Genomic DNA, 9,391 nt, shown 5'->3' with positions numbered 1-9,391 from the left:
TAAAACTCCTTCTCCCAACCAAGAGCTTGCATAATGGGTAGTGTACTCAAAACTTCTTTGACTTTGTCAAAGAAATCTTCACAATCACGTGTCCACTCCAATGGATCATTCTTAATCACTTGCTGCAATGGATACAATAATTGTGAAGACAAAGGTATGAATCGAGACAGATATTTAACCTTCTGTATGAAAGTGGCCAACTGTCTTGTATCCTTTGGAGATGACAACAATAACAAAGCTTCCATGTACTCTGGATTTGCTTTAATCCCATTTTTTGAAATCACATGTCCAAGAAGCTTCACTCTTGGCTGCACCAAATGACATTTCTTAGGGTTCAATTGACCCCTGCATTCATCATACCTTACAAAAGTAATTGCAGGCTTCTTAACATGCTCTTTTCTTGGATTGTATACACAGAAATCATCTATAAACCCTTTGAAAAAATTCCCAAGGAACGGGGTAAGGACCCAATCCACTTTTCTTTCAAAAGCTCCAGGTCCATTTGTCAACCCAAAAGGAAGATAGCAAAAGTAGAAACAACCCCATGGAGTGATAAAAGTAGTTTTTTTCCGGTCTTTAGGAGCAAGGATAGGTTGGAAATACCCTGGATAACCATCACATACATTGTATTTTTCAAAGACAGCCATTGCATCTAGAACTTAAACAATGAAAGGTAAGGGACAAGGATCTTTCTTTGTTGTTGCATTTAATGCCTTACAATCAATAGAAACTCTGCAACACCCATCTTTCTTTGGAGTGACCACTATAGGGATCACCCATTCAACATTATCAACTGGCACAATGAACCCTTAATCCGAAAGTTTATCCACTTCTTCCTTTAAAGAATTCATTTTCTCCTTACCCATCCTTCTTAATTTCTGTCTTATTGGCTTTGCCCATAGTTCAATCTTCACAAGATCTCCAACAAAACCCTTTATTTCTTGATATGAAGTGATGAAAAGATTTGGAAACTTGTCCAACATTGTTAAGTACTCCCTTCTTTCTCCTTGTGTCAAATCAGTACTCAACTTGTTTTAAATCAACCCCTTCTTCACTGGAAATTATTGTTTAGGCTGCATCCACTCCTCAAGCTATTCTAAACGGCTCAAAGAATTTACATCCCGTGCCACTTGCAATACTTCACCAATTTCTCTCTTCTCCTCGTCCAACAGCAAGAATGACACTTCACCCTCATCAAAGGAACTAGGAGTAGTGTTAGTTCTTGAAGATTGAATCTTTAGAACTATCTTCACTGGTAACTTTGGATTCATCATTTTCACTTACATCTTCTAATGCCAAAGGTTGCTTGGTAGTCATATCAAACACCCTCTTCTCACCCTTCTTGCCATAAACACAAACGAAGTTCACCACAATTATGACAAGTAGGGATAAACCTCCTTTGTGGCTCAAAGACACCTTGTCCATGACCTACATTAGCATTAGACTGAGCTTCATATGGTTGGGACATTCCTCTTTCTCTTTCTCTACCACGACCACGACCACCTCCAAGAACACCGAGCCATAATTCTTGCATCATGGTCATCATCTCTTGTATATTTTGATGCAACTATTCAGTGTTCGCAACCCTTTGAGCAAGTTGGGATTCAGCCTCTGCCTGATTTTCCTCATTTTGGCCACCATTACCTTGCACATGGATTGATTTCCCATACTCATTGAGTCTTTGAGCTTTCCATTCTTTCTCCCTAGCGATAGTGACTGCTTCCTTGAAGGTAGCAGGCCTTTTCAGCCCAACTTTGAACTTCAAACTTTCCTTCAAATTTTCCACAAAGCGATCCTTCTTTAACAAGATTGGAGGGATTTCATTTCCTAAAGCTCGGGCCCATTTATCCCATAAATGGGTGAACTGCATGACAAAATCATCAACACTTTGATTAGCCTTCTGAGTGTACTCCAAAATTTCATGCCAAACTTCATGACGCACTTCAATGGATCTATAATGTGCCAAAAATTCTTGCTTCACACGACTGTAGTCCAAAACTACCCCTGGAGTTTGTGCCTGTACCACCTCTTCATAATTTCCTCATCCTTTGAGACTATATTTCATCAACCACAATAATATAGCTTGATCTAGTATATTTGCAGTAAGCAATTAACCTCCAAATTCTTAATAAAAGTCCATGCATTCTCATTAGGTAATCCATGAAACTGTGAAAACTCATCCGCCATGTTTGATTGCCAAAAAAACACTTACATGTGACGTAAGTTCAAGGGATGTCCATGGATCACTCGAGTACCTAATCCACCTCACACTGGGTAACCCGGGCTCCAGTGCTTGGCTTCAAAAAACCGCACAACCCTCAAAAGACTGCAATCCAATCACACGACCGCCTCAAGTGCTGTCCACAATTTGCACATAAGTAGGTGATTGTCCATAAGGACCTACATCCCTTTTACATTCGTTGCCTGTAGACTAGACATATTTCACAAGAAATGGAGCACATGAGCACTTGCTCCTTGGGTGGGGGCGTGCAAACACCATTTGTGGTAGAGATTGATGCTGGTGACAAAGCAATTGGTGCAATAATTCTCAAGGAGGGAAGACCTATAGCCTTTGAAAGTAAAAAGTTGAATAGAGCTCAACAGAATTATTCTGTCTATGAGAGGGAGCTCTATGCCATATTTCACGCTTTATGAAAGTGGCGACACTATTTATATGGTGTTGAGTTTGAAGTGGTTTTGACCATGAGAGTATAAAATAGTTTACTACTCAAACGGACTTGAAGGTTCATAAAGCTAGATGGACAGAGATCCTTCAAGATCATGATTATAAGCTATAATATTGCAAGTGGCGATATAATGTAGTAGCGGATGCACTAAGGTGGATGCTTTAGATTAATTCAGTTGCTTTCACATGTCTTAGAGTGAATTTTTGGAGTAAGTGTAGAGTGCAGTTTTAAGAAGGGATCCCTCAACCTCACATGTCTCTGCACATATAAGGGGTATGAGCCTCCCGAGAATGGCCACGGGAGGGGACCCCCCACCTAGACTCGCTAGCCTCACTCCACGCACTCGCGCACCGTGGGGACTCCACGCAAGGTTCCCCGGGGCACGCCATGACCCTCCGTCAGTGCGGCGGAGCCTGAGGCTATGTGGGGCTAGGGACCCGGACCACAAGACCCGCGAAACGCAAACGACCGTCGACCCATGGAACGCAACCACGCCCGAGCCGGTCCCGTCCGAGCCGGGCCCTCCTGAGCCGGTGCCGTCCGCGCCAGGACCCCTTGACACAACACCTCGACCCGAGCCGGTCCCGTCCGAGCCGGGCCCTCCTGAGCCGGTGCCGTCCGCGCCAGGACCCCTTGAAGAAACACCCCGACCCGAGCCAGTCCCGTCCGAGCCGGGCCCAAAACGTCCCCTCCCCGACGCGCCCAGATTCTGGGGCGTCACACTTGGTATCAGAGCTCAGTAAAAGAGCTCCTGGAAAAGAGCTGCAGACCGACGTGCCCGACGCGCACGATCCTCACGACGACTCCAACCGCAATGGCTCGGGTCGTCAAAATCTTGGTGGAAAGAGCTCCAGAAACAACCCACGCCCTCCATCCCCGTGACGCGTCCAAACCCCGGGCCGTCACCCGTGACCCGCGTTGGCCCCGATCCGATCCGGGCACCTCCACATGACAAAGGAATGATGCGAGCCAGACAGGGCTCTCCACATGACAAAAAGGAACGATGCGAGCCAGACAGGGCTCTTTATAACAAAAACAGAGAACCACCAAAAACGCGACGAACCAAGCTAACGGTGTTCGTCGCGCCCCGGCCACTTTTGTGGCCCATGCTGAGCTGAAGACCCATTCAAGTCTACAAAGAGACCACAGGGCCCCGAGCTTGCCCTCCAAATGACGTCCAAACAGGGACCAACTTCGCAAGTGCTGCATTGCGACGGACTTTCCTTCACATTCGGCTTTCAAAAAGCCTCCGCGCGGACCAACGCAGCAGGTGGCTCCGCGCACACTAGGTTACCTATTCGGGGAATGCTCAAGTATGGGGAATTCTACTTGGGTGTTCAAAGCATACATTTTTCAGCTTTCTGCCAAAAATCCAAAAATACACACTCACTTCATTCCAAAAGTACAAAAACAAAGCATGCCTACTTACTTGCATTTTGGGAACAGTTTTGCTCACTTGCACTTATATGCACCCCTTAGTCCCTTGGCCTCATGCATAGCCAAACTCTCTTTTCCCACGTTCGACGAGGTCGTCGAACTCTCTTCAACCGGGGGTGTATATAAGGGGTATGAGCCTCCCGAGAACGGCCACGGGAGGGGACCCCCCACCTAGACACGCTAGCCTCACTCCACGCACTCGCGCACCGTGGGGACTCCACGCAAGGTTCCCCGGGGCACGCCATGACCCTCCGTCAGTGCGGCGGAGCCTGAGGCTACGTGGGGCTAGGGACCCGGAACGCAAGACCCGCGAAACGCAAACGGCCGTCGACCCATGGAACGCAACCACGCCCGAGCCGGTCCCGTCCGAGCCGGGCCCCCGTGAAGGCAACTTGACCCGAGCCGGTCCCGTCCGAGCCGGGCCCTCCTGAGCCGGTGCCGTCCGTGCCAGGACCCCTTGACACAACACCTCGACCCGAGCCGGTCCCGTCCGAGCCGCGGGCCCTCCTGAGCCGGTGCCGTCCGCGCCAGGACCCCTTGAAGAAACACCCCGACCCGAGCCGGTCCCGTCCGAGCCGGGCCCAAAACGTCCCCTCCCCGACGCGCCCAGATTCTGGGGCGTCACAGCACAGCTAGATAACATGTTTCTGCACGCACAAATAAAAACTTCAACACACAGAGCTCCACCCCTTCTCAGCACGAGCTTAAACAATGGAAGAATTTTTTCATTGACAATGGCTACTTACTCCACAAGGGTAGATTATGTGTACCAAAGGACTCAAACACTTCGCGTCAAATATTATTTGAGTGTCATGATAGTCCAAGTGTCAGTCATCTAGGTATTTGTAAGACGTTGATAGGTTCTTGATCCTTCTCAACCGATGCGCTCCCAAAGCGAGCAATTCTACTTTTAAGCACGAGGGATATGGTTATGCAGGTGCTAGAATGGATACAAGATACATATATGTGTAAACCTCAGAGATCAGAGCCGCCTATATGCAAAGGGAGGCCTCCTATTCGCCTTGAGCATGAGAGGAGTGGCCAACCTATAATAGAGGAGGGCTGTTCATGAGGCCCTTGCTAGAGATCACTCCGGGGAGTGTCTACTTTGGCATCACTATCCATTGTCCGCTCTTATTACAAAGATGGCTGAGGGTCGGATGCCATTTTGCTTATGTTGAATGGGAACCACATTGATATGCTTGATGGGCCTTGGCACGGTTTAGGATGGAGTCCTTAAAGTATACTCAAGTTGACGTAAAGGAATCCAACGTTGATGGTGAAAACTCACTCTTGCTCGATCTATCTATTAAGTTAAAAAGAAAGGAATACATTTTTGGAATCGTCTGCAATTATGGCGGCATGGGCTTGCACGTGAAAGGCCGCCGCGGAGAAGATGGGCACCATGAGAAGGTCGATGGGCAGCATGAGAAAGTCGATGCCCAGTTGAGAAGGCTCGAAGGCCAGCCACTTCAACAAAAGGAGAGCAGTCAGGTTGGCTGCATTAATCTGGAAGCCGCTTGCACTGATGGAGGGATGGCATGCACGTGGGCCGCCGCCAGGGCTGAGAGGAGCTCCAGAACGGGAATGAACGTGAGCAGCTAGTGAGGGCTCTCGAAGCCAGGCTCGGGAATCACAAAGGAGGAGAGCAGAGCCGCGGGCTGCAGCTTGCTGCACGTACCTGGGGAAGGGGTGGGCAGCTCCGCGAGCTCTGAAAGGGAATGAGGCTCAAGAACCAGAGTCGGCAAGGGGGCGTCGGCCCATGAGGGCCCCGCTACAGGAGCACAGGCCGAGGTTCAGATAGAGAAGGGGCTGGAGCTAGCAAACAAGAAGGGAGCACGCTCCAGGAGCTGGGCGCCGCCAAGGGGGTCGGAGGCATTATAAGAGGAGCTCCATCGAGGTCAAGACCTGCAAGGGGTGATGATTAAGAGCGAGGCACCAAGAGAGGTGGACGAGATCAGAGCTACAGAGGGACGCCAGGCTTGGTACCTGAATCGAAGAAGGGGGTGGCCGTGGACCATCGAGCTGCAGTCCAAGCTCTGACTAGCGAGCTCACAAGGAGCAGCAGGAGGTGGCCATCCTGAGCAATTCTGGAGGGAGCACCATAGAGAGAGGCCGGATTCGAGCTACAGACAGGAAGGGGGGAAGCCAGCTGACAAGCTCATGAGTAGGAGGCTCTCGAGGGCGATTGCAAAGAATAGAGGGGTCGACCAGTGATTGCATAAGAAGGGCCAACCAGAGAAAGTGACTGGCTTGCAGGAGCGCCATCTGGTTGCACATGGGCTGCATATTATAAGTGGAAGGGGAGCCAATTAATTCAAAGGGGAGCCTAAGATGAGCTATTGAAGACGAGGAGCCCGGGGCTGCCATGACAAGCAGAGTTCGAAGAGCTGGTGTGTAACAGGGGAGCGGTCAAGAGGGCTGGGAGAAAGATAAAAAAACCGAGTTCACAAGGGGCGTGCAAGATAGCCGTGTTGGGAATGCGAGCTGGCCGGAAAGATCGAGACGGAGGCTTGTTATAGGAAAGAAGGCCGGGGACTAATCTGGTTGACAAAAAGCCAAGGGGACATCACTAACCAGTCACGAGCTCATTGACAGGGAGGGTTGCCAATATATTGGCAAGCAGATGAGAAGGTGCGTCTTGCAGTTATAGGTGGCTCGCTACTGCTCGTCATAAAAAAAGCATCTACGGCATCAAGCATTTAGCCTAAATTTCTTTCGACTTGAGTTCAATGATTCCATGTAGATATGATCTTGTTTTGGTCTCAATATACTGCTCCTAGTTTTAGCTCAGATGTTTTTGTGTAAAGCAAGGTCAATAGAGATATATAGTCGGTGGTTGTGAAAGAGAGAAGGTGCACTCACCATGACAATTCAAATTAAAGGGAAAGTTGAGGAAAGTCTTGCCTGCGCTATGCTAGAGAAAGAGGGCAATGCTTTAGCGTATGCTTGTATGAGAGTGAGGTAGAGGGGTGTTGTGTCTGGGTGTGTTTGCCCGAGCCCCACCATCTTTTGGCGATCCCGCTAGGGGTTCGAATGTATGTTTTTGTTCCTATGTTAGACACCTAGAGCAAGTTTTTAGAGTATTAGTGTAGTATCTGCACCTTTTTTTTGTAGAAGCTCAAGTTGGTGTGAGCTAAGTTTGCAGAATGGTAGCAAACAATCTACCAATCTTCACCGGGGAGGAAGATGTCAAGAATTTTATTTCAGACTTCGAATGGTAGATCATTACCATGCATGTTGTAACTGAGCAAGATCGGCTGCTGGTTCTACTTCTTTCCTTGAGAGGAAAGGCCAATGAGTGGTTTGAGACTCTAGAGGATGAGAGAAAACACAACTGGGACCAAATCAAGCAAGCCCTTTTGGACAAGTACAGAAAGAGGGTAACAGTCAAGGAAGTGATGGACAAATTGCAGGATCTACGCTAGGACATAGGCAAAGATTTTGATATCTTTCTGCAATCCTTCACCTCTTTATGGCAACAACTGGAGCGGACAGCGGAGGACGCACCAGGTGAGCTCTATAAGATGCATGAGTTCTTGTCCTGCTTACATCCTGATGTAAAGAATAAGGTACAAGAAGAGGATGTGGTTACCTTTGATAGAGCAGTAACCATAGCCAAAACAAAGAGCAAAAAGATAAAGAGGAAGCTCGAACAAGCAGCCACCATTTCTATGTTATCGCAAAATGGGGTTCCCTTTCAAGAAGAAAAGCTTGAGAGGACACCGGGAGGTCCTGATCCAATGACTACCAATATCCTCCAAATACTCTCGGCTCAATTGCAAGAGCTTCGCACTGGGATCATGGATCGGTACCCGGCTACTGAGAGAATGAATGGTAGGGGTAGAGGAAGGAGAGGACGAGGCTATAACTGCGGGGAGGAGGGTCATTTTGCTCCTGAATGTCCTGAGCCACCAAGAGAGAGAGGGGGTATCTACCCTCTTTATGGCAGGGGAAGAGAAAGAGGCGATCCATTAACCCAAGAAGCAAGAGAGAGACCTCCAATGCCTAATCCCCCACTTGAGCTCCTAAGTGAAGAAGGAAGAAGGGTGGGTATAATCTCTTTAGAAGAGCAGAACGAGATCTTAGCCAACAAGAGGGCTAGAATAGACAGAGACCAGGAGTCTGAAGATAAACAGGAGCTACGGAGAAGAAAGGGTAAAGCCAAAATGGAAGATAGGCCTGAGAGCAGCAAACGAAGGAGGAGGAGATAAATTCAACAATAAGATTATCTATTAGGTCAAGGTATGGATGAGTATGATCTTATTAAGGATATCAAAAGCCAGAAGGCCAACATAACCTTTGGTCAAATGCTTGCTTTAAATTCCAAACTAAGGAGACAATGGTCAAAAAGCGTAAGCACTAGGTCTCCTCCCAAGGGAAGGACGTCACATGCTGCTGTGTCTACCATCAAAGTGGGCTGCCCAGTGGATATGGTCCCTCTTATTAAAGCTACTCATGAAAAGAAGACTCCGGTAGATGCTTATATTGATGGAGGAGCCGAGGTATGTGTGATGACAAAGTCTACTATGGAAGAAGTAGGGATTTTCGTCTCTGCAAAGACCTCTGTTCGCATCCGTATGGATAATCATCGTCGAGCTAAGTGTTTAGGCAAATGTAACAGTTAAAGTGCTTGATATTGAATGTCTTATAGACTTCTATGTTATGGAGGCCAGAGAGAAGGAGCTTATCCCATAATTTTGGGATGGCCGTGGCTCATCGCCGCTGGTGCAATGTAAGATTGGGGGTTCAATCTTATCTTAGTGCCCAATAAAGCCCAAGGGAAAACCGTTACCTTCAATATGAAGACCAGAGAAACCCCCTCTCAATCTTTCGAGTACAAGCATGGCCAGGAGTCCACATATCGTTATTCTTATGGCTCTACTGAGGAGTCCATATCGTCTACAAATGAAAGTCTTGATGATGATCTGCTTAAGGTATGCCCTGCCCTGTTTGGGATCTCTATAGAAGATATGCCTCCCCCTAATAATAAGAACATCATGGAGGGTATCTCTATCAGTTCCTCTTCTCTTTCCTCTTCTGCTATCCACTCTGGTATTAATCTTAAAGATATGCTTGGTGAGGATCTATCCAACCAAGAGAAGGATGATTACATTGCTATATTCTCTAGATTCCCATATCTACATTAGGAAAAATATGGACTCTCATTGGGCCTTTTTGATTAGTGAAAGCTTAAGGCACCAATGAGAAGGCTCTTGGGATATCACCTAGAGAGGGAGGAATGGTAGGGGTGTAGCCTAATTGTC

This window comes from Adiantum capillus-veneris, chromosome 21, assembly GCF_014529385.1.
Source record: "Adiantum capillus-veneris isolate H3 chromosome 21, ASM1452938v2, whole genome shotgun sequence".
Taxonomy (NCBI): domain Eukaryota; kingdom Viridiplantae; phylum Streptophyta; class Polypodiopsida; order Polypodiales; family Pteridaceae; genus Adiantum; species Adiantum capillus-veneris.
The sequence above is the reverse complement of the archived record's forward strand: the minus strand, read 5'-3'. Positions refer to the sequence as shown.